This window comes from Schistocerca americana, chromosome 2, assembly GCF_021461395.2.
Source record: "Schistocerca americana isolate TAMUIC-IGC-003095 chromosome 2, iqSchAmer2.1, whole genome shotgun sequence".
NCBI lineage: Eukaryota > Metazoa > Arthropoda > Insecta > Orthoptera > Acrididae > Schistocerca > Schistocerca americana.
Genome location: NC_060120.1, coordinates 1,075,293,631 through 1,075,317,307, shown reverse-complemented (window position 1 = coordinate 1,075,317,307; position 23,677 = coordinate 1,075,293,631).

The window sequence follows — 23,677 nt, the reverse complement described above, 5'->3', positions numbered from 1 at the left end:
TGCAGACTTAAGTACAAGAGGACTGAAACTCTCACTTTCTATGATTTGAACCTCTCCTGTGAGTCCAGTCTTATATTCCGATGCTTCCCTTCAGGTTTACTGTATACCTTGGACCTTCTTACTGACGATAAAACAGAAACTGCATCTGAATTTAATACAAAAGGCACAATGCCGACTTCAGTACAAGATTGCTGACACTCTAACTTTCTATGATTTGAACCTCTCCTGTGAGTCCATTTTTAGATTCCGATGCCTCACTTCAGGTTTACTGTATCTCTTGGACCTTCTTATTGACGATGAAACACAGAAATTGAATCCGAATTTAATACAAGAGGCACAATACCGACTTAAGTACAAGAGGACTGACTCTCAATGATTTGAACCACACATGTGAGTCCAGTTCTAGATTCCGATGCTTCACTTCAGGTTTACTGTATACCTTGGACCTCCTTATTGACGATGGAACACAGAAATTGGATCCGACTTTAATACAAAAGGCACAATGCCGACTTAGGTACAAGAGGACTGACACACTAAATTTCTATGATTTGAACCTCTCCCGTGAGTCCAGTTTTAGATTCGGATGCTTCACTTCAGGTTTACTGTATCCCTTGGACCATATTATTGACGATGAAACACAGAAATTGCATCCGAATTAAATACAAAAGGCACAATGCCGACTTAAGTACAAGAGGACTGACACTCTCACTTTCTATGATTTGAACCTCTCCTGTGAGTCCAGTTTTAGATTCCGATGCTTCACTTCAGGTTTACTGTATCCCTTGGACCATCTTATTGACGATGAAACACAGAAATTGCATCCGAATTTAATACAAGTGGCACAATGCCGACTTAAGTACAACAGGACTGACACTCTAACTTTCTATGATTTGAACCTGTCCTGTGAGTCCAGTTTTAGATTCCGATTTTTCACTTCAGGTTTACTGTATCCCTTGGACCTTCTTTTGGACGGTGAAGCACAGAAATTGCATCGGAATTAAATTCAAAATTCACAATACCGATTTAAGTACAAGAGGACTGACACTCTACTTTTCTATAATTTGAACCTCTCCTGTGAGTCTAGTTTTAGATTCCGATGCTCCACTTCAGGTTTACTGTATCCTTTGGACGCTCTTATTGACGATGAAACACAGAAATTGCATCCGAATTTAATACAAAAGGCACAATGCCGACTAAAGTACAAGAGGACTGACATTCTCACTTTTTATGATTTGAACCTCTCCTGTGAGTCCAGTTTTAGATTCCGATGCTTCACTTCAATTTTACTGTATTCCTTTTATCTTCTTATTGACGATGAAGCACAGAAATTGCATCGGAATTAAATTCAAATGGCACAACGCCGACTTGAGTACAGGAGGACTGACACTCTAACTTTCTATGATTTGATGCTCTTCTGTGAGTCCAGTTTTAGATTCCGATGCTTCACTTCAGGTTTACTGTATCCCTTGGACCTTCTTATTGACGATGAAACACAGAAATTGCATCGGAATTTAATACAAAAGTCACAATGCCGACTTAAATACAAGAGGACTGACACTCTAACTTTCAATGATATGAACCTCTCCTGTGAGTCCAATTTTAGATTGCGATATTTCACTTCAGGTTTACAGTATACCTTGGACCTTCTTCTTGACGATGAAACACAGAAATTGCATCGGAAGTAAATCCAAAAGTCACAATGCCGACTTATGTACAAGAGGACTGGCACTCTAACTTTCTATGATTTGAACCTCTCCTTTTAGTCCAGTTTTAGATTCCGATGCTTCACTTCATGTTTACTGTACCCCTTGGACCTACTTTCTGTCGATGAAGCACGGAAATTGCATCGGAATTAAATTCAAAAGCACAATGCCGACTTAAGTACAAGAGGACTGACACTCTAACTTTCTGTGATTTGAACCTCTCCTGTGAGTCCAGTTTTAGTTTCCGATGCTTCACTTCAGGTTTACTGTATCCCTTGGAACTTCTTATTGACGATGAAACACAGAAATTGCATCCAAATTAAATTCAAAAGGCACAATGCCGACTTAAGTACAAGAGGACTGGCACCCTAACTTTCTATGATTTGATCCTCACCTGTGAGTTCAGTTTTAGATTCCGATGCTTCACTTCAGGTTTCCTGTATACCTTGGACCTTCTTATTGACGATGAAACACAGAAATTGCATCGGAATTAAATTCAAAAGGCACAATGCCGACTTATGTACAAGAGGACGGACACTCTATTTTTCTATGATTTGAACCTCTCCTGTGAGTCCAGTTTTAGATTCCGATGCTACACTTCAGGTTTACTGTATACCATGGACCTTCTTATTGACGATGAAACACAGAAGTTGCATCCGAATTTAATAAAAAAGGCACAATGCCGACTTAAGTACAAGAGGACTGACACTCTCACTTTCTATGATTTGAACCTCTCCTGTAAGTCCAGTTTTAGATTCCGGCGCTTCACTTCAGGTTTTCTGGATACCCTCGTCCTTCTTATTGACGATGAAACACAGAAATTGCATCCGAATTAAATTCAAAAGGCACAATGCAGACTTAAGTACAAGAGGACTGAAACTCTCACTTTCTATGATTTGAACCTCTCCTGTGAGTCCAGTTTTATATTCCGATGCTTCCCTTCAGGTTTACTGTATACCTTGGACCTTCTTACTGACGATAAAACAGAAACTGCATCTGAATTTAATACAAAAGGCACAATGCCGACTTCAGTACAAGATTGCTGACACTCTAACTTTCTATGATTTTAACCTCTCCTGTGAGTCCATTTTTAGATTCCGATGCCTCACTTCAGGTTTACTGTATCTCTTGGACCTTCTTATTGACGATGAAACACAGAAATTAAATCCGAATTTAATACAGGAGGCACAATACCGACTTAAGTACAAGAGGACTGACTCTCTATGATTTGAACCACACCTGTGAGTCCAGTTCTAGATTCCGATGCTTCACTTCAGGTTTACTGTATACCTTGGACCTCCTTATTGACGACGGAACACAGAAATTGGATCCGAATTTAATACAAAAGGCACAATGCCGACTTAGGTACAAGAGGACTGACACACTAACTTTCTATGATTTGAACCTCTCCCGTGAGTCCAGTTTTAGATTCGGATGCTTCACTTCAGGTTTACTGCATCCCTTGGACCATATTATTGACGATGAAACACGGAAATTGCATCCGAATTAAATACAAAAGGCACAATGCCGACTTAAGTACAACAGGACTGACACTCTAACTTTCTATGATTTGAACCTGTCCTGTGAGTCCAGTTTTAGATTCCGATTTTTCACTTCAGGTTTACTGTATCCCTTGGACCTTCTTTTGGACGGTGAAGCACAGAAATTGCATCGGAATTAAATTCAAAATTCACAATACCGATTTAAGTACAAGAGGACTGACACTCTTTTTTTCTATAATTTGAACCTCTCCTGTAAGTCTAGTTTTAGATTCCGATGCTTCACTTCAGGTTTACTGTATCCCTTGAACCTTCTTGTTGACGATGAAACACAGAAATTGCATCGGAATTTGATACAAAATGCACAATGCCGACTTAAGTACAAGAGGACTGCCACTCTCACTTTCTATGATTTGAACCTCTCCTGTGAGTCAAGTTTCAGATTCCGATGCTTCACTTCAGGTTTCCTGTATACCTTGGACCTTCTTATTGACGATGAAACACAGAAATTGCATCCGAGTTTAGTACAAAAGGGACAATGCCGACTTAAGTACAAGAGGACTGACACTCTAACTTTCTATGATTTGAACCTCTCCTGTGAGTCCAGTTTTAGATTCCGATGCTTCACTTCAGGTTTACTGTATCCCTTGGACCTTCTTATTGGTGATGAAAAACAGAAATTGCATCCGAATTTAATACAATAGGCACAAAGCCGACTTAAGTACAAGAGGACTGACACTCTCACTTTCTATGATTTGAACCGCTCCTGTGAGTCCAGTTTTAGATTCCGATGCTACACTTCAGGTATACTGTTTACCATGGACTTTCTTATTGACGATGAAGCACAGAAATTGCAGCGGAGTGAGATTCAAAAGGCACAATGCCGACTTAAGTACAAGATGACTGACACTCTAACTTTCTATGATTTGAACCTCTCCTGTGAGTCCCGTTTTTGATTCCGATGATTCACTTCAGGTTTACTGTATCCCTTGGACCTTCTTATTGGTGATGAAAAACAGAAATTGCATCCGAATTTAATACAATAGGCACAATGCAGACTTAAGTACAAGAGGACTGACACTCTCACTTTCTAGAATTTGAACCTCTCCTGTGAGTCCAGTTTTAGATTCCGATGCTTCACTTCAGGTTTACTGTATCCCTTGGACATTCTTAATGATTATGAAACACAGAATTTGCATCCGAATTTAATACAAAAGTCACAATGCCGACTTAAATACAAGTGGACTGACACTCTAACTTTCAATGATATGAACCTCTCCTGTGAGTCCAATTTTAGATTGCGATATTTCACTTCAGGTTTACTGTTTACCTTGGACCTTCTTCTTGACGATGAAACACAGAAATTGCATCGGAAGTAAATCCAAAAGTCACAATGCCGACTTAAGTAAAAGAGGACTGGCACTCTAACTTTCTGTGATTTGAACCTCTCCTGTGAGTCCAGTTTAAGATTCCGATGCATCACTTCAGGTTTACTGTATCCCTTGGAACTTCTTATTGACGATGAAACACAGAAATTGCATCCGAATTAAATTCAAAAGGCACAATGCCGACTTAAGTACAAGAGGACTGGCACCCTAACTTTCTATGATTTGATCTTCTCCTGTGAGTTCAGTTTTAGATTCCGATGCTTCACTTCAGGTTTCCTATATACCTTGGACCTTCGTATTGACGATGAAACACAGAAATTGCATCGGAATTAAATTCAAAAAACTCAATGCCGACTTAAGTACAACAGGACTGACACTGTAACTTTCTATGATTTGAACCTCTCCTGTGAGTCCATTTTTAGATTCCGATGCCTCACTTCAGGATTACTGTATCTCTTGGACCTTCTTATTGACGATGAAACACAGAAATTGAATCCGAATTTAATACAAGAGGCACAACACCGACTTAAGTACAAGAGGACTGACACTCTATGATTTGAACCATACCTGTGAGTCCAGTTCTAGATTCCGAAGCTTCACTTCAGGTTTACTGTATACCTTGGACCTTCTTATTGACGATGGAACACAGAAATTGGATCCGAATTTAATACAAAAAGCACAATGCCAACTTAGGTACAAGAGGACTGACACGCTAACTTTCTATGATTTGAACCTCTCCCGTGAGTCCAGTTTTAGATTCGGATGCTTCACCTCAGGTTTACTGTATCCCTTGGACCATATTATTGACGAAGAAACACAGAAATTGCATCCGAATTAAATACAAAATTCACAATGCCGACTTAAGTACAAGAGGACTGACACTCTTATTTTCTATGATTTGAACCTCTCCTGAGAGTCCAGTTTTAGATTCCGATGCTTCACTTCAGGTTTACTGTATCCCTTGGACCATCTTATTGACGAAGAAACACAGAAATTGCATCCGAATTTAATACAAGTGGCACAATGCCGACTTAAGTACAACAGGACTGACACTCTAACTTTCTATGATTTGAACCTGTCCTGTGAGTCCAGTTTTAGATTCCGATTTTTCACTTCAGGTTTACTGTATCCCTTGGACATTCTTTTGGACGGTGAAGCTCAGAAATTGCATCGGAATTAAATTCAAAATTCACAATACCGATTTAAGAACAAGGGGACTGACACTGTTCTTTTCTATAATTTGAACCTCTCCTGTGGGTCTAGTTTTAGATTCCGATACTTCACTTCAGGTTTACTGTATCCCTTGGACCTTCTTATTGGTGATGAAAAACGGAAATTGCATCCGAATTTAATACAATAGGCACAAAGCCGACTTAAGTACAAGAGGACTGACACTCTCACTTTCTATGATTTGAACCTCTCCTGTGAGTCCAGTTTTAGATTCCGATGCTACACTTCAGGTTTACTGTTTACCATGGACTTTCTTATTGACGATGAAGCACAGAAATTGCAGCGGAGTGAGATTCAAAAGGCACAATGCCGACTTAAGTACAATATGCCTGACACTCTAACTTTCTATGATTTGAACCTCTCCTGTGAGTCCAGTTTTAGATTCCGATGATTCACTTCAGGTTTACTGTATCCCTTGGACCATCTTATTGACGATGAAACACAGAAATTGCATCCGAATTTAATACAAGTGGCACAATACCGACTTAAGTACAACAGGACTGACACTCTAACTTTCTATGATTTGAACCTGTCCTGTGAGTCCAGTTTTAGATTCCGATTTTTCACTTCAGGTTTACTGTATCCCTTGGACCTTCTTTTGGACGGTGAAGCAAAGAAATTGCATTGGAATTACATTCAAAATTCACAATACCGATTTAAGTACAAGAGGACTGACACTCTACTTTTCTATAATTTGAACCTCTCCTGTGAGTCCAGTTTTAGTTTCCGATGCTTCACTTCAGGTTCACTGTATCCTTTGGACCCTCTTATTGACGATGAAACACAGAAATTGCATCCGAATTTAATACAAAAGGCACAATGCCGACATAAGTACAAGAGGACTGACACTCTAACTTTCTGTGATTTGAACCTCTCCTGTGAGTCCACTTTTAGATTCCGATGCTTCATTTCAGGTTTACTGTATACCTTGGACCTTCTTATTGACGATGAAACACAGAAATTGCATCGGAATTAAATTCAAAAGGCACAATGCCGACATAAGTACAAGTGGACTGACACTCTAACTTTCTATGATTTGAACCTCTCATGTGAGTCGAGTTTTAGATTCCGATGCTTCACTTCAGGTTTACTGTATAACTTGGACCTTCTTATTGGCGATGAAACACAGAAATTGCATCCGAATTTAATACAAAAAGCACAATGCCGACTTAAGTACTAGAGGACTGACACTCTTACTTTCAATGATTTGAACCTCTCCTGTGAGTCCAATTTTAGATTCCAATTTTTCACTTCAGGTTTACTGTATACCTTGGACCTTATTCTTGACGATGAAACACAGAAATTGCATCCGAATTTAATAAAAAAGGCACAATGCCGACTTAAGTGCAAGAGGACTGACACTCTCACTTTCTATGATTTGAACCTCACCTGTGAGTCCAGTTTTAGATTCCGACACTTCACTTCAGGTTTTCTGTATAGCCTGGACCGTCTTATTGACGATGAAACACAGAAATTGCATCCGAATTAAATTCAAAAGGCACAATGCAGACTTAAGTACAAGAGGACTGACACTCTCACTTTCTATGATTTGAACCTCTCCTGTGGGGTGGACCCTCTTATCGACGATGAAACACAGAAATTGCATCCGACTTTAATACAAAAGGCACAATGCCGACTTAAGTACAAGAGGACTGACACTCTAACATTCTATGATTTGAATCTCTCCTGTTTGCCCAGTTTTAGATTCCGATGCTTCACTTGAGGTTTACTGTATCCCTTGGACCTTCTTATTGATGATGGAACACAGAAATTGCATCGGAATTTAATACAAAAGGCACAATGCCGACTTAAGTACAAGAGGACTGACACCCTAACTTTCTATGATTTGAACCTCTCCTGTGAGTCCAGTTTTATATTCCGATGCTTCACTTCTGGTTTACTGTATACCTTGGACCATCTTATTGACTAGAAAACACAGAAATTGCATCCGAATTTAATACAAAAGTCATAAAGCCGACTTAAGTACAAGAGGACTGATACTCTCACTTTCTAAGTTTTGAACCTCTCCTGTGAGCCCAGTTTTAGATTCCGCGCTTCACTTCAGGTTTCCTGTATATCTAGGACCTTCTTATTGACGATGAATCACAGAAATTGCATCCGAAATAAATTCAAAAGGCACAATGCCGACTTAAGTGCAAGAGAACTGACACTCCAACTTTCTATGATTTGAACCTCTCCTGTGAGTCCAGTTTTAGATTCCAATGCTTCACTTCAGCTTTACTGTATCCCTTGGACCTTCTTATTGATGATGAAACACAGAAATTGCACCCGAATTTAATACAAAAGGCACAATGCCGACTTAAGTACAAGAGGACTGACACTCTAACTATCTATAATTTGAAACTCTCCTGTGAGTCCAGTTTTAGATTCCGATGCTTCACTACAGGTTTATTGTATACCTTGGAACTTATTATTGACGATGAATCACAGTAATTGCATCGGAATAATAATTCAAAAGGCACAATTCCGACTTAAGTACAAGAGGACTGACACTCTAACTTTCTATGATTTGAACCTCTCCTGTGAGTCCAGTTTTAGATTCCTATGCTTCACTTCAGGTTTATTGTATCCCTTGGACCCTCTTATTGGCGATGAAACCCAGAAATTGCATCCGAATTTAATACTAAAGGCACAATGCCGACTTAAGTACAAGAGGACTGACACTCTCACTTTCTATGATTTGAACCTCTCCTGCGTGTCCAGTTTTTGATCCGATGCTTCACTTCATGTTTACTGTATCCCTTGGACCTTCTTATTGACGATGAAACAAGGAAATTGCATCCGAATTTAATACAAAAGGCACAATGCCGACTTCAGTACAAGAGGACTGACACTCTCACTTTCTATGATTTGAACCTCTCCTGTGAGTCCAGTTTTAGATTCCGATGCTTCACTTCAGGTTCACTGTATCCCTTGGACATTTTTATTGACGATGAAACACAGAAACTGTATCGGAATTAAATACAAAAGGCACAATGCCAACTTAATTACAGGAGGACTGACACTCTAACTTCCTATGATTTGAACCTCACCTGTTAGTCAAGTTTTAGATTCCGATGCATCACTTCAGGTTTACTGTATCCCTTGGACCTTCTTATTGACAATGAAACACAGAAATTGCATCGGAATTAACTTAAAAAGGCACAATGCCGACTTAACTACAAGAGGACTGACGCTCTAACTTTCTATGATTTGAACCTCTCCTGTGAGTCCAGTTTTAGATTCCGATGCTTCACTTCAGGTTTACTGTATCCCATGGACCTTCTTATTGACGATGAACCACAGATATTGCATCGGAATTACATTCAAAAGTCACAATGCCGACTTAAGTAGAAGAGGACTGAGACTCTAACTTGCTACGATTTGAACCTCTCCTGTGAGCCCACTTTTAGATTCCGATGCTTCACTTCAGGTTTATTGTATCCCTTGGACCCTCTTATTGACGATGAAACACAGTAATTGCATCCGAATTTAATACAAAAGGCACAATGCCGACTTAAGTACAAGATTACAGACACTCTCACTATCTATGACTTCAACCTCTCCTGTGAGTCCAGTTTTAGATTCCGATACTTCACTTCAGCTTTACTGTATCCCTTTTACCTTCGTATTGACGATAAAACACAGAAATTCCATCGGAATTATATTCAAAAGGCACAATGCTGACTTAAGTACATGAGGACTGACACTCTAACTTTGTTTGATTCAACCTCTCTTGTGAGTCCAGTTTTAGATTCCGATGCTTCACTTCAGTTTTACTGTATACCTTGGACCTTCGTATTGACGATGAAGCACAGAAATTGCTTCTAAATTAAATTCAAAAGGCACAATGCCGACATATGTAGCAGAGGACTGACACTCTAAATTTGTATGATTTGAACCTCCACTGTGAGTCCAGTTTTAGATTCCGATGCTACACTTCAGGTTTACTGTATATCATGGACCTCCTTATTGACGACGAAGCACAGAAATTGCATCGGAATGAAATTGAAAAGGCACAATGCCGACATAAGTACAAGAAGACTGACACTCTAACTTTCTATGATTTTAAACTCTCCTGTGAGTCCAGTTTTAGATTCCGATGCTTCACTTTAGGTTTACAGTATCCCATGGACCTTCATATTGACGATGAAACACAGAAATTGCATCCGAATTTAATACAAAAGGCACAATGCCGACTTAAATACAAGAGGACTGACGCTCTCACTTTCTGTGATTTGAACCTCTCCAGTGAGTCCAGTTTTAGATTCCGATGCTTCACTTTCGGTTTCCTGTATACCTTGGACCTTCTTATTGACGATGAAACACGGAAACTAAATCCGAATTTAATACAAAAGGCACATTGCCGACTTAAGTACAAGAGGACTGACACTCTCACTTTCTATGATTTGAACCCCTCCTGTGAGTCCAGTTTTAGATTCCGATGTTTCACTTCAGGTTTCCTGTATACCTTGGACCTTCTTATTTACGATGAAACACAGAAATTGCATCCGAATTAAATTCAAAAGGCACAATGCCGAGTTAAGTACAAGAGGACTGGCACTCTAACTTTCTATGATTTGAATCTCTCCTGTTTGCCCAGTTTTAGATTCCGATGCTTCACTTCAGGTTTACTGTATCCCTTGGACCTTCTTATTGATGATGAAACACAGAAGTTGCATCCGAATTTAATACAAAGGCCACAATGGTGACTTAAGTACAAGAGGACTGACACCCTAACTTTCTATGATTTGAACCTGTCCTGTGAGTCCAGTTTTAGATTCCGATGCTTCACTTCAGGTTTACTGTATCTCTTGGAGTTTCTTATTGACGATGAAACGCAGAAATTCCATCCGAATTTAATACAAAAGGCACAATGCCGACTTAAGTACAAGAGGACTGACACTCTCACTTTTTACGATTTGAACCTCTCCTGTGGGTCCAGGTTTAGATTCCGATGCTTCACTTCAGGTTTACTGTATCCCTTGAACCTTCTTATTGACGATGAAATACAGAAATTGCATCCGAATTTAATACAAAAGGCACAATGCACACTTAAGTACAAGAGGACTGACACTCTAAATTTCTACGATTTGAACCTCTCCTGTGAGTCCAGTTTTAGATTCCGATGCTTCACTTCAGGTTCACTGTATCCCTTGGACCTTCTTATTGACGAGGAAACACAGAAATTTCATCCGAATTTAATACAAAGGACACAATGACGACTTAAGTACAAAAGGACTGACACACTAACTTTCCATGATTTGAATATCTCCTGTGAGTCCAGTTTTAGATACCGATGCTTCACTTAAGGTTTACTGTATACCTAGGACCTTCTTATTGACGATGAAACACAGAAATAGCATCGGCATTAAATTCAAAAGGCACAATTCCGACTTCAGTTCAAGAGGACTGACTTTCTAAATTTCTATGTTTTGAACCTCTCCTTTGAGTCCAGTTTTAGATTCCGATGCTACACTTCAGGTTTACTGTATGCCATGGACCTTCTTATTGACGATGAAGCACATAAATTGCATCGGAATGAAATTGAAAAGGCACAATGCCGACTTAAGTACAAGATGACTGACGCTCTAATTTTCTATGATTTTAACCTGTCCTGTGAGTCCAGTTTTAGATTCGGATGCTTCCCTTCAGGTTTACTGGATCCCTTGGACCATATTATTGACGATGAAACACAGAAATTGCATCCGAATTTAATACAAAAGCACAATGCCGACTTAAGTACAAGAGGACTGACACTCTCACTTTCTATGATTTGAACCTCTCCTGTGAGTCCAGTTTTAGATTCCGATGCTTCACTTCAGGTTTACTGTATCCCTTGGACCTTCTTATTGACGATGAAACACAGAAATTGCATCCGAATTTAAACCAAAAGGCACAATGCCGACTTAAGTACAGGATTGCTGACACTCCAACTTTCTACGATTTGCACTTCTCCTTTGAGTCCAGTTTTAGATTCCGATGCTTCACTTCAGGTTTACTGTATCCCTTGGACCATCTTATTGACGATGAAACACAGAAATTGCATCCGAATTTAATACAAGTGGCACAATGCCGACTTAAGTACAACAGGACTGATCCTCTAACTTTCTATGATTTGAACCTGTCCTGTGAGTCCAGTTTTAGATTCCGATTTTTCTTTTCAGGTTTACTGTATCCCTTGGACCTTCTTTTTGACAGTGAAGCACAGAAATTGCATCGGAATTAAATTCAAAAGGCACAATACCGACTTAAGTACAAGAGGACTGACACTCTACTTTTCTATAATTTGAACCTTTCCTGTGAGTCCAGTTTTAGATTCAGATGCTTCACTTCAGGTTTACTGTATCCTTTGGACCCTCTTTTTGACGATGAAACACAGAAATTGCATCCGAATTTAATACAAAAGACACAATGCCGACATAAGTACAGAATTCCTGACACTCTAACTTTCTGTGATTTGAACCTCTCCTGTGAGTCCACTTTTAGATTCCGATGCTTCATTTCAGGTTTACTGTATACCTTGGACCTTCTTATTGACGATGAAACACAGAAATTGCATCGGAATTAAATTCAAAAGGCACAATGCCGACATAAGTACAAGTGGACTGACACTCTAACTTTCTATGATTTGAACCTCTCATGTGAGTCGAGTTTTAGATTCCGATGCTTCACTTCAGGTTTACTGTATAACTTGGACCTTCTTATTGACGATGAAACACAGAAATTGCATCCGAATTTAATACAAAAAGCACAATGCCGACTTAAGTACTAGAGGACTGACACTCTTACTTTCAATGATATGAACCTCTCCTGTGAGTCCAATTTTAGATTCCAATTTTTCACTTCAGGTTTACTGTATACCTTGGACCTTATTCTTGACGATGAAACACAGAAATTGCATCCGAATTTAATAAAAAAGGCACAATGCCGACTTAAGTGCAAGAGGACTGACACTCTCAATTTCTATGATTTGAACCTCTCCTGTGAGTCCAGTTTTAGATTCCGATGCTTCACTTCAGCTTTACTGTATCCCTTGGACCTTCTTATTGATGATGAAACACAGAAATTGCACCCGAATTTAATACAAAAGGCACAATGCCGACTTAAATACAAGAGGACTGACACTCTAACTATCTATAATTTGAAACTCTCCTGTGAGTCCAGTTTTAGATTCCTATTCTTCACTTCAGGTTTATTGTATCCCTTGGACCCTCTTATTGGCGATGAAACCCAGAAATTGCATCCGAATTTAATACTAAAGGCACAATGCCGACTTAAGTACAAGAGGACTGACACTCTCACTTTCTATGATTTGAACCTCTCCTGCGTGTCCAGTTTTTGATCCGATGCTTCACTTCATGTTTACTGTATCCCTTGGACCTTCTTATTGACGATGAAACAAGGAAATTGCATCCGAATTTATTACAAAAGGCACAATGCCGACTTCAGTACATGAGGACTGACACTCTCACTTTCTATGATTTGAACCTCTCCTGTGAGTCCAGTTTTAGATTCCGATGCTTCACTTCAGGTTTACTGTATCCCTTGGACATTTTTATTGACGATGAAACACAGAAATTGTATCGGAATTAAATAGAAAAGGCACAATGCCAACTTAATTACAGGAGGACTGACACTCTAACTTTCTATGATTTGAACCTCACCTGTTAGTCAAGTTTTAGATTCCGATGCATCACTTCAGGTTTACTTTATCCCTTGGACCTTCTTATTGACAATGAAACACAGAAATTGCATCGGAATTAACTTAAAAAGGCACAATGCCGACTTAACTACAAGAGGACTGACGCTCTAACTTTCTATGATTTGAACCTCTCCTGTGAGTCCAGTTTTAGATTCCGATGCTTCACTTCAGGTTTACTGTACCCATGGACCTTCTTATTGACGATGAAACACAGATATTGCATCGGAATTACATTCAAAAGTCACAATGCCGACTTAAGTAGAAGAGGACTGAGACTCTAACTTGCTACGATTTGAACCTCTCCTGTGAGCCCACTATTAGATTCCGATGCTTCACTTCAGGTTTATTGTATCCCTTGGACCCTCTTATTGGCGATGAAACACAGTAATTGCATCCGAATTTAATACAAAAGGCACAATGCCGACTTAAGTACAAGAGGACAGACACTCTCACTATCTATGACTTGAACCTCTCCTGTGAGTCCAGTTTTAGATTCCGATACTTCACTTCAGCTTTACTGTATCCCTTTTACCTTCGTATTGACGATAAAACACAGAAATTCCATCGGAATTATATTCAAAAGGCACAATGCTGACTTAAGTACATGAGGACTGACACTCTAACTTTGTATGATTCAACCTCTCTTGTGAGTCCAGTTTTAGATTCCGATGCTTCACTTCAGTTTTACTGTATACCTTGGACCTTCGTATTGACGATGAAGCACAGAAATTGCTTCTAAAGTAAATTCAAAAGGCACAATGCCGACATATGTAGCAGAGGACTGACACTCTAAATTTGTATGATTTGAACCTCCACTGTGAGTCCAGTTTTAGATTCCGATGCTTCACTTCAGGTTTACTGCATCCATTGGACCTTCTTATTGACGATGAAACACAGAAATTGCATCGGAATTAAATTCAAAAGGCACAATGCTGACTTCAGTGCAAGAGGACTGACACTCTAACTTTCTATGATTTGAACCTCTCCTTTGAGTCCAGTTTCAGATTCCGATGCTACACTTCAGGTTTACTGTATATCATGGACCTCCTTATTGACGACGAAGCACAGAAATTGCATCGGAATGAAATTGAAAAGGCACAATGCCGACATAAGTACAAGAAGACTGACACTCTAACTTTCTATGATTTTAAACTCTCCTGTGAGTCCAGTTTTAGATTCCGATGCTTCACTTTAGGTTTACTGTATCCCATGGACCTTCATATTGACGATGAAACACAGAAATTGCATCCGAATTTAATACAAAAGGCACAATGCCGACTTAAATACAAGAGGACTGACGCTCTCACTTTCTGTGATTTGAACCTCTCCAGTGAGTCCAGTTTTAGATTCCGATGCTTCACTTTCGGTTTCCTGTATACCTTGGACCTTCTTATTGACGATGAAACACGGAAACTAAATCCGAATTTAATACAAAAGGCACATTGCCGACTTAAGTACAAGAGGACTGACACTCTCACTTTCTATGATTTGAACCCCTCCTGTGAGTCCAGTTTTAGATTCCGATGTTTCACTTCAGGTTTCCTGTATACCTTGGACCTTCTTATTTACGATGAAACACAGAAATTGCATCCGAATTAAATTCAAAAGGCACAATGCCGAGTTAAGTACAAGAGGACTGGCACTCTCACTTTTTACGATTTGAACCTCTCCTGTGAGTCCAGATTTAGATTCCGATGCTTCACTTCCGGTTTCCTGTATACCTTGGACCTTTTTATTGACAATGAAACAAAGAAACTGCATCCGAATATAATACAAAAGGCACAATGCCGACTTAAGTACAAGAGGACTGACACTCTCACTTTCTATGATTTTAACCTCTCCTGTGAGTCCAGTTTTAGATTCCGATGCTTCACTTCAGGTTTACTGTATCCCTTGGACCTTCTTATTGATGATGAAACTCAGAATGTGCATCCGAATTTAATACAAACGGCACAATGACGACTTAAGTACAAGAGGACTGACACCCTAACTTTCTATGATTTGAACCTCTCCTGTGAGTCCAGTTTTGGATTCCGATGCCTCACTTCAGGTTTACTGTATCCCTTTGACCTTCTTATTGACGATGAATCACAAATATTGCATCCGAAATTAATACAAAGGGCACAATGCCGACTTAAGTACAAGAGGACTGACACTCCCACTTACTATGATTTGAACCTCTCCTGTGGGTCCAGTTATAGGTTCCGATGCTTCACTTCAGGTTTACTGTATCCCTTGGACCGTCTTATTGACGAGGAAACACAGAAATTGCATCCGAATTTAATACAAATGTCACAATGCCGACTTAAGTACAAGAGGACTGAACCTCTAACTTTCTATGATTTGAACCTCTCCTGTGAGTCTAGTTTTTGATTCCGATGCTTCACTTCAGGTTCACTGTATACCTTAGACCTTCTTATTTGCGACGAAACACAGAAATAGCATCGGCATTAAATTCAAAAAGCACAATTCCGACTTCAGTTCAAGAGGACTGACTTTCTAAATTTCTATGTTTTGAACCTCTCCTTTGAGTCCAGTTTTAGATTCCGATGCTACACTTCAGGTTTACTGTATGTCATGGACCTTCTTATTGACGATGAAGCACATAAATTGCATCGGAATGAAATTGAAAAGGCACCATGCCGACTTAAGTACAAGATGACTGACGCTCTAATTTTCTATGATTTTAACCTGTCCTGTGAGTCCAGTTTTAGAATCCGATGATTCACTTCAGGTTTACTGTATCCCTTGGACCTTCTTATTGACGATGAAACACAGAAATTGCATCCGAATTTAATACAAAAGGCACAATGCCGACTTAAGTACAAGAGGACTGACATTCAAATTTTCTATGATTTGAACCTCTCCTGTGACTCCAGTTTTAGATTCCGATGCTTCACTTCAGGTTTACTGTATCCCTTGGACCTTCTTATTGACGATGAAACACAGAAATTGCATCCGAATTAAATTCAAAAGGCACAATGCCGACATAAGTAAAAGAGGACTGACACTTTAAATTTCTATGATTTGAACCTCTCCTGTTAGCCCAGTTTTAGATTCCGATGCTTCACTTCAGGTTTACTGTATCCCTTGGACATTCTTATTGATGATGAAACACAGAAATTGCATCCGAATTTAATACAAACGGCACAATGCCGACTTAAGTACAAGAGGACTGACACCCTAAGATTCCATGATTTGAACCTCTCCTGTGAGTCCAGTGTGGATTCAGATGCTTCACTTCAGGTTTACTGTATCCCTTTGACCTTCTTATTGACGATGAATCACAGATATTGCATCCGAAATTAATACAAAGGGCATAATGCCGACTTAAGTACAAGAGGACTGACACACTCACTTTCTATGATTCGAACTTCTCCTGTGGGTCAAGGTGTAGATTCCGATGCTTCACCTCAGTTTACTGTATCCCTTGAACCTTCTTATTGACGAGGAAACACAGAAATTTCATCCGAATTTAATACAAAAGACACAATGACGACTTAAGTACAAAAGGACTGACACACTAACTTTCCATGATTTGAATATCTCCTGTGAGTCCAGTTTTAGATACCGATGCTTCACTTAAAGTTTACTGTATACCTTGGACCTTCATATTGACGATGAAACACAGAAATAGCATCGGTATTAAGTTCAAAAGGCACATTTCCGACTTCAGTTCAAGAGGACTGACACTCTAACTTTCTAGGATTTGAACCTCTCCTAAGAGTCCAGTTTTGGATTCCGATGCTTCACTTCAGGTTTACTGTATCCCTTTGCCCTTCTTATTGATGATGAAACACAGAAATTGCATCCGAATTTAATACAAAAGGCACAATGCCGACTTAAGTACAAGAGGACAGACACTCTCACTTTCTATGATTTGAACCTCTCCTGTGAGTCCAGTTTTAGATTCCGATGCTTCACTTCCGGTTTCCTGTATACCTTGGACCTTTTTATTGACAATGAAACAAAGAAACTGCATCCGAATATAATACAAAAGGCACAATGCCGACTTAAGTACAAGATAACTGACACTCTCACTTTCTATGATTTTAACCTCTCCTGTGAGTCCAGTTTTAGATTCCGATGCTTCACTTCAGGTTTACTGTATCCCTTGGACCTTCTTATTGATGATGAAACTCAGAATGTGCATCCGAATTTAATACAAACGGCACAATGACGACTTAAGTACAAGAGGACTGACACCCTAACTTTCTATGATTTGAACCTCTCCTGTGAGTCCAGTTTTGGATTCCGATGCCTCACTTCAGGTTTACTGTATCCCTTTGACCTTCTTATTGACGATGAAACACAGAAATTGCATCCGAATTTAATACAAATGTCACAATGCCGACTTAAGTACAAGAGGACTGAACCTCTAACTTTCTATGATTTGAACCTCTCCTGTGAGTCTAGTTTTTGATTCCGATGCTTCACATCAGGTTCACTGTATACCTTAGACCTTCTTATTTGCGACGAAACACAGAAATAGCATCGGCATTAAATTCAAAAAGCACAATTCCGACTTCAGTTCAAGAGGACTGACACCCTAACTTTCTATGATTTGAACCTCTCCTGTGAGTCCAGTTTTGGATTCCGATGCTTCACTTCAGGTTTACTGTATCCCTTTGACCTTCTTATTGACGATGAAACACAGAAATTGCATTCAAATTTAATACAAAAGGCACAATGCCGACTTAAGTACAAGAGGACTGACACTCTGACTTTCTATGATTTGAACCTCTCCTGTTAGCCCAGTTTTAGATTCCGATGCTTCACTTCAGGTTTACTGTATCCCTTGGACCTTCCTATTGATGATGAAACACGGATATTGCATCCGTATTTAATACAAACGGCACAATGACGACTTAAGTACAAGAGGACTGACACCCTAACTTTCTATGATTTGAACCTCTCCTGTGAGTCCAGTTTTAGATTCCGATGCTTCACTTTAGGTTTACTGTATCCCTTTGACCTTCTTATTGACGATGAATCGCAGATATTGCATGCGAATTTAATACAAAAGGCACAATGCCGACTTAAGTACAAGAGGACTGAACCTCTAACTTTCTATGATTTGAACCTCTCCTGTGAGTCTAGTTTTTGATTCCGATGCTTCACTTCAGGTTCACTGTATACCTTAGACCTTCTTATTTGCGACGAAACACAGAAATAGCATCGGCATTAAATTCAAAAAGCACAATTCCGACTTCAGTTCAAGAGGACTGACACCCTAACTTTCTATGATTTGAACCTCTCCTGTGAGTCCAGTTTTGGATTCCGATGCTTCACTTCAGGTTTACTGTATCCCTTTGACCTTCTTATTGACGATGAAACACAGAAATTGCATTCAAATTTAATACAAAAGGCACAATGCCGACTTAAGTACAAGAGGACTGACACCCTAACTTTCTATGATTTGAACCTCTCCTGTGAGTCCAGTTTTAGATTCCGATGCTTCACTTCAGGTTTACTGTATCCCTTGGACCTTCTTATTGACGATGAAACACAGAAATAGCATCGGTATTAAGTTCAAAAGGCACAATTCCGACTTCAGTTCAAGAGGACTGACACTCTAACTTTCTAGGATTTGAACCTCTCCTGTGAGTCCAGTTTTGCATTCCGATGCTTCACTTCAGGTTTACTGTATCCCTTTGACCTTCTTATTGACGATGAAACACAGAAATTGCATCCGAATTTAATACAAATGTCACAATGCCGACTTAAGTACAAGTGGACTGAACCTCTAACTTTCTATGATTTGAACCTCTCCTGTGAGTCTAGTTTTTGATTCCGATGCTTCACTTCAGGTTCACTGTATACCTTAGACCTTCTTATTTGCGACGAAACACAGAAATAGCATCGGCATTAAATTCAAAAAGCACAATTCCGACTTCAGTTCAAGAGGACTGACACCCTAACTTTCTATGATTTGAACCTCTCCTGTGAGTCCAGTTTTGGATTCCGATGCTTCACTTCAGGTTTACTGTATCCCTTTGACCTTCTTATTGACGATGAAACACAGAAATTGCATTCAAATTTAATACAAAAGGCACAATGCCGACTTAAGTACAAGAGGACTGACACTCTGACTTTCTATGATTTGAACCTCTCCTGTTAGCCCAGTTTTAGATTCCGATGCTTCACTTCAGGATTACTGTATCCCTTGGACCTTCCTATTGATGATGAAACACAGATATTGCATCTGTATTTAATACAAACGGCACAATGACGACTTAAGTACAAGAGGACTGACACCCTAACTTTCTATGATTTGAACCTCTCCTGTGAGTCTAGTTTTAGATTCCGATGCTTCACTTTAGGTTTACTGTATCCCTTTGACCTTCTTATTGACGATGAATCACAGATATTGCATGCGAATTTAATACAAAAGGCACAATGCCGACTTAAGTACAAGAGGACAGACACTCTCACTTTCTATGATTTGAACCTCTCCTGTGAGTCCAGTTTTAGATTCCGATGCTTCTCTTCCGGTTTCCTGTATACCTTGGACCCTTTTATGGACAATGAAACAAAGAAACTGCATCCGAATATAATACAAAAGGCACAATGCCGACTTAAGTACAAAAGGACTGACACACTAACTTTCCATGATTTGAATATCTCCTGTGAGTCCAGTTTTAGATACCGATGCTTCACTTAAAGTTTACTGTATACCTTGGACCTTCATATTGACGATGAAACACAGAAATAGCATCGGTATTAAGTTCAAAAGGCACATTTCCGACTTCAGTTCAAGAGGACTGACACTCTAACTTTCTAGGATTTGAACCTCTCCTAAGAGTCCAGTTTTGGATTCCGATGCTTCACTTCAGGTTTACTGTATCCCTTTAACCTTCTTATTGACGATGAAACACAGAAATTGCATCCGAATTTAATACAAAAGGCACAATGCCGACTTAAGTACAAGAGGACAGACACTCTCACTTTCTATGATTTGAACCTCTCCTGTGAGTCCAGTTTTAGATTCCGATGCTTCACTTCCGGTTTCCTGTATACCTTGGACCTTTTTATTGACAATGAAACAAAGAAACTGCATCCGAATATAATACAAAAGGCACAATGCCGACTTAAGTACAAGATAACTGACACTCTCACTTTCTATGATTTTAACCTCTCCTGTGAGTCCAGTTTTAGATTCCGATGCTTCACTTCAGGTTTACTGTATCCCTTGGACCTTCTTATTGATGATGAAACTCAGAATGTGCATCCGAATTTAATACAAAATTCACAATGACGACTTAAGTACAAGAGGACTGACACCCTAACTTTCTATGATTTGAACCTCTCCTGTGAGTCCAGTTTTGGATTCCGATGCCTCACTTCAGGTTTACTGTATCCCTTTGACCTTCTTATTGACGATGAAACACAGAAATTGCATCCGAATTTAATACAAATGTCACAATGCCGACTTAAGTACAAGAGGACTGAACCTCTAACTTTCTATGATTTGAACCTCTCCTGTGAGTCTAGTTTTTGATTCCGATGCTTCACTTCAGGTTCACTGTATACCTTAGACCTTCTTATTTGCGACGAAACACAGAAATAGCATCGGCATTAAATTCAAAAAACACAATTCCGACTTCAGTTCAAGAGGACTGACACCCTAACTTTCTATGATTTGAACCTCTCCTGTGAGTCCAGTTTTGGATTCCGATGCTTCACTTCAGGTTTACTGTATCCCTTTGACCTTCTTATTGACGATGAAACACAGAAATTGCATTCAAATTTAATACAAAAGGCACAATGCCGACTTAAGTACAAGAGGACTGACACTCTGACTTTCTATGATTTGAACCTCTCCTGTTAGCCCAGTTTTAGATTCCGATGCTTCACTTCAGGTTTACTGTATCCCTTGGACCTTCCTATTGATGATGAAACACGGATATTGCATCCGTATTTATTACAAACGGCACAATGACGACTTAAGTACAAGAGGACTGACACCCTAACTTTCTATGATTTGAACCTCTCCTGTGAGTCCAGTTTTAGATTCCGATGCTTCACTTTAGGTTTACTGTATCCCTTTGACCTTCTTATTGACGATGAATCACAGATATTGCATGCGAATTTAATACAAAAGGCAATTTGCCGACTTAAGTACAAGAGGACTGAACCTCTAACTTTCTATGATTTGAACCTCTCCTGTGAGTCTAGTTTTTGATTCCGATGCTTCACTTCAGGTTCACTGTATACCTTAGACCTTCTTATTTGCGACGAAACACAGAAATAGCATCGGCATTAAATTCAAAAAGCACAATTCCGACTTCAGTTCAAGCGGACTGACACCCTAACTTTCTATGATTTGAACCTCTCCTGTGAGTCCAGTTTTGGATTCCGATGCTTCACTTCAGGTTTACTGTATCCCTTTGACCTTCTTATTGACGATGAAACACAGAAATTGCATTCAAATTTAATACAAAAGGCACAATGCCGACTTAAGTACAAGAGGACTGACACCCTAACTTTCTATGATTTGAACCTCTCCTGTGAGTCCAGTTTTAGATTCCGATGCTTCACTTCAGGTTTACTGTATCCCTTGGACCTTCTTATTGACGATGAAACACAGAAATAGCATCGGTATTAAGTTCAAAAGGCACAATTCCGACTTCAGTTCAAGAGGACTGACACTCTAACTTTCTAGGATTTGAACCTCTCCTGTGAGTCCAGTTTTGCATTCCGATGCTTCACTTCAGGTTTACTGTATCCCTTTGACCTTCTTATTGACGATGAAACACAGAAATTGCATCCGAATTTAATACAAATGTCACAATGCCGACTTAAGTACAAGAGGACTGAACCTCTAACTTTCTATGATTTGAACCTCTCCTGTGAGTCTAGTTTTTGATTCCGATGCTTCACTTCAGGTTCACTGTATACCTTAGACCTTCTTATTTGCGACGAAACACAGAAATAGCATCGGCATTAAATTCAAAAAGCACAATTCCGACTTCAGTTCAAGAGGACTGACACCCTAACATTCTATGATTTGAACCTCTCCTGTGAGTCCAGTTTTGGATTCCGATGCTTCACTTCAGGTTTACTGTATCCCTTTGACCTTCTTATTGACGATGAAACACAGAAATTGCATTCAAATTTAATACAAAAGGCACAATGCCGACTTAAGTACAAGAGGACTGACACTCTGACTTTCTATGATTTGAACCTCTCCTGTTAGACCAGTTTTAGATTCCGATGCTTCACTTCAGGTTTACTGTATCCCTTGGACCTTCCTAATGATGATGAAACACAGATATTGCATCTGTATTTAATACAAACGGCACAATGACGACTTAAGTACAAGAGGACTGACACCCTAACTTTCTATGATTTGAACCTCTCCTGTGAGTCCAGTTTTAGATTCCGATGCTTCACTTTAGGTTTACTGTATCCCTTTGACCTTCTTATTGACGATGAATCACAGATATTGCATGCGAATTTAATACAAAAGGCACAATGCCGACTTAAGTACAAGAGGACAGACACTCTCACTTTCTATGTTTTGAACCTCTCCTGTGAGTCCAGTTTTAGATTCCGATGCTTCTCTTCCGGTTTCCTGTATACCTTGGACCCTTTTATGGACAATGAAACAAAGAAACTGCATCCGAATATAATACAAAAGGCACAATGCCGACTTAAGTACAAGGGGACTGACACTCTCACTTTCTATGATTTGAACCTCTCCTGTGTGTCCAGTTTTAAATTCCGATGCTTCACTTCAGATTTCCTGTATACCTTGGACCTTCGTATTGCCGATGAAACACAGAATTTGCATCGGAATTCAATTCAAAAGGCACAATGCCGACTTAAGTAGAAGAGGACTGAGACTCTAACTTTCTATCATTTGAACATCTCCTGGGAGTCCAGTTTTAGATTCCGATGCTTCACTTCTTGTTCACCATATCCCTTGGACCTTCTTATTGACGATGAAACACAAATATTGCATCCGAATTTAATACAAAAGGGACAATGACGACATAAGTACAAAAGGACTGACACTCAAACTTTCTATGATTTGAATCTCTCCTGTGAGTCCAGTTTTAGATTCCGATGCTTCACTTCAAATTTACTGTATACCTTGGACCTTCTTATTGACGATGAAACACAGAAATTGCATCCGAATTTAAACCA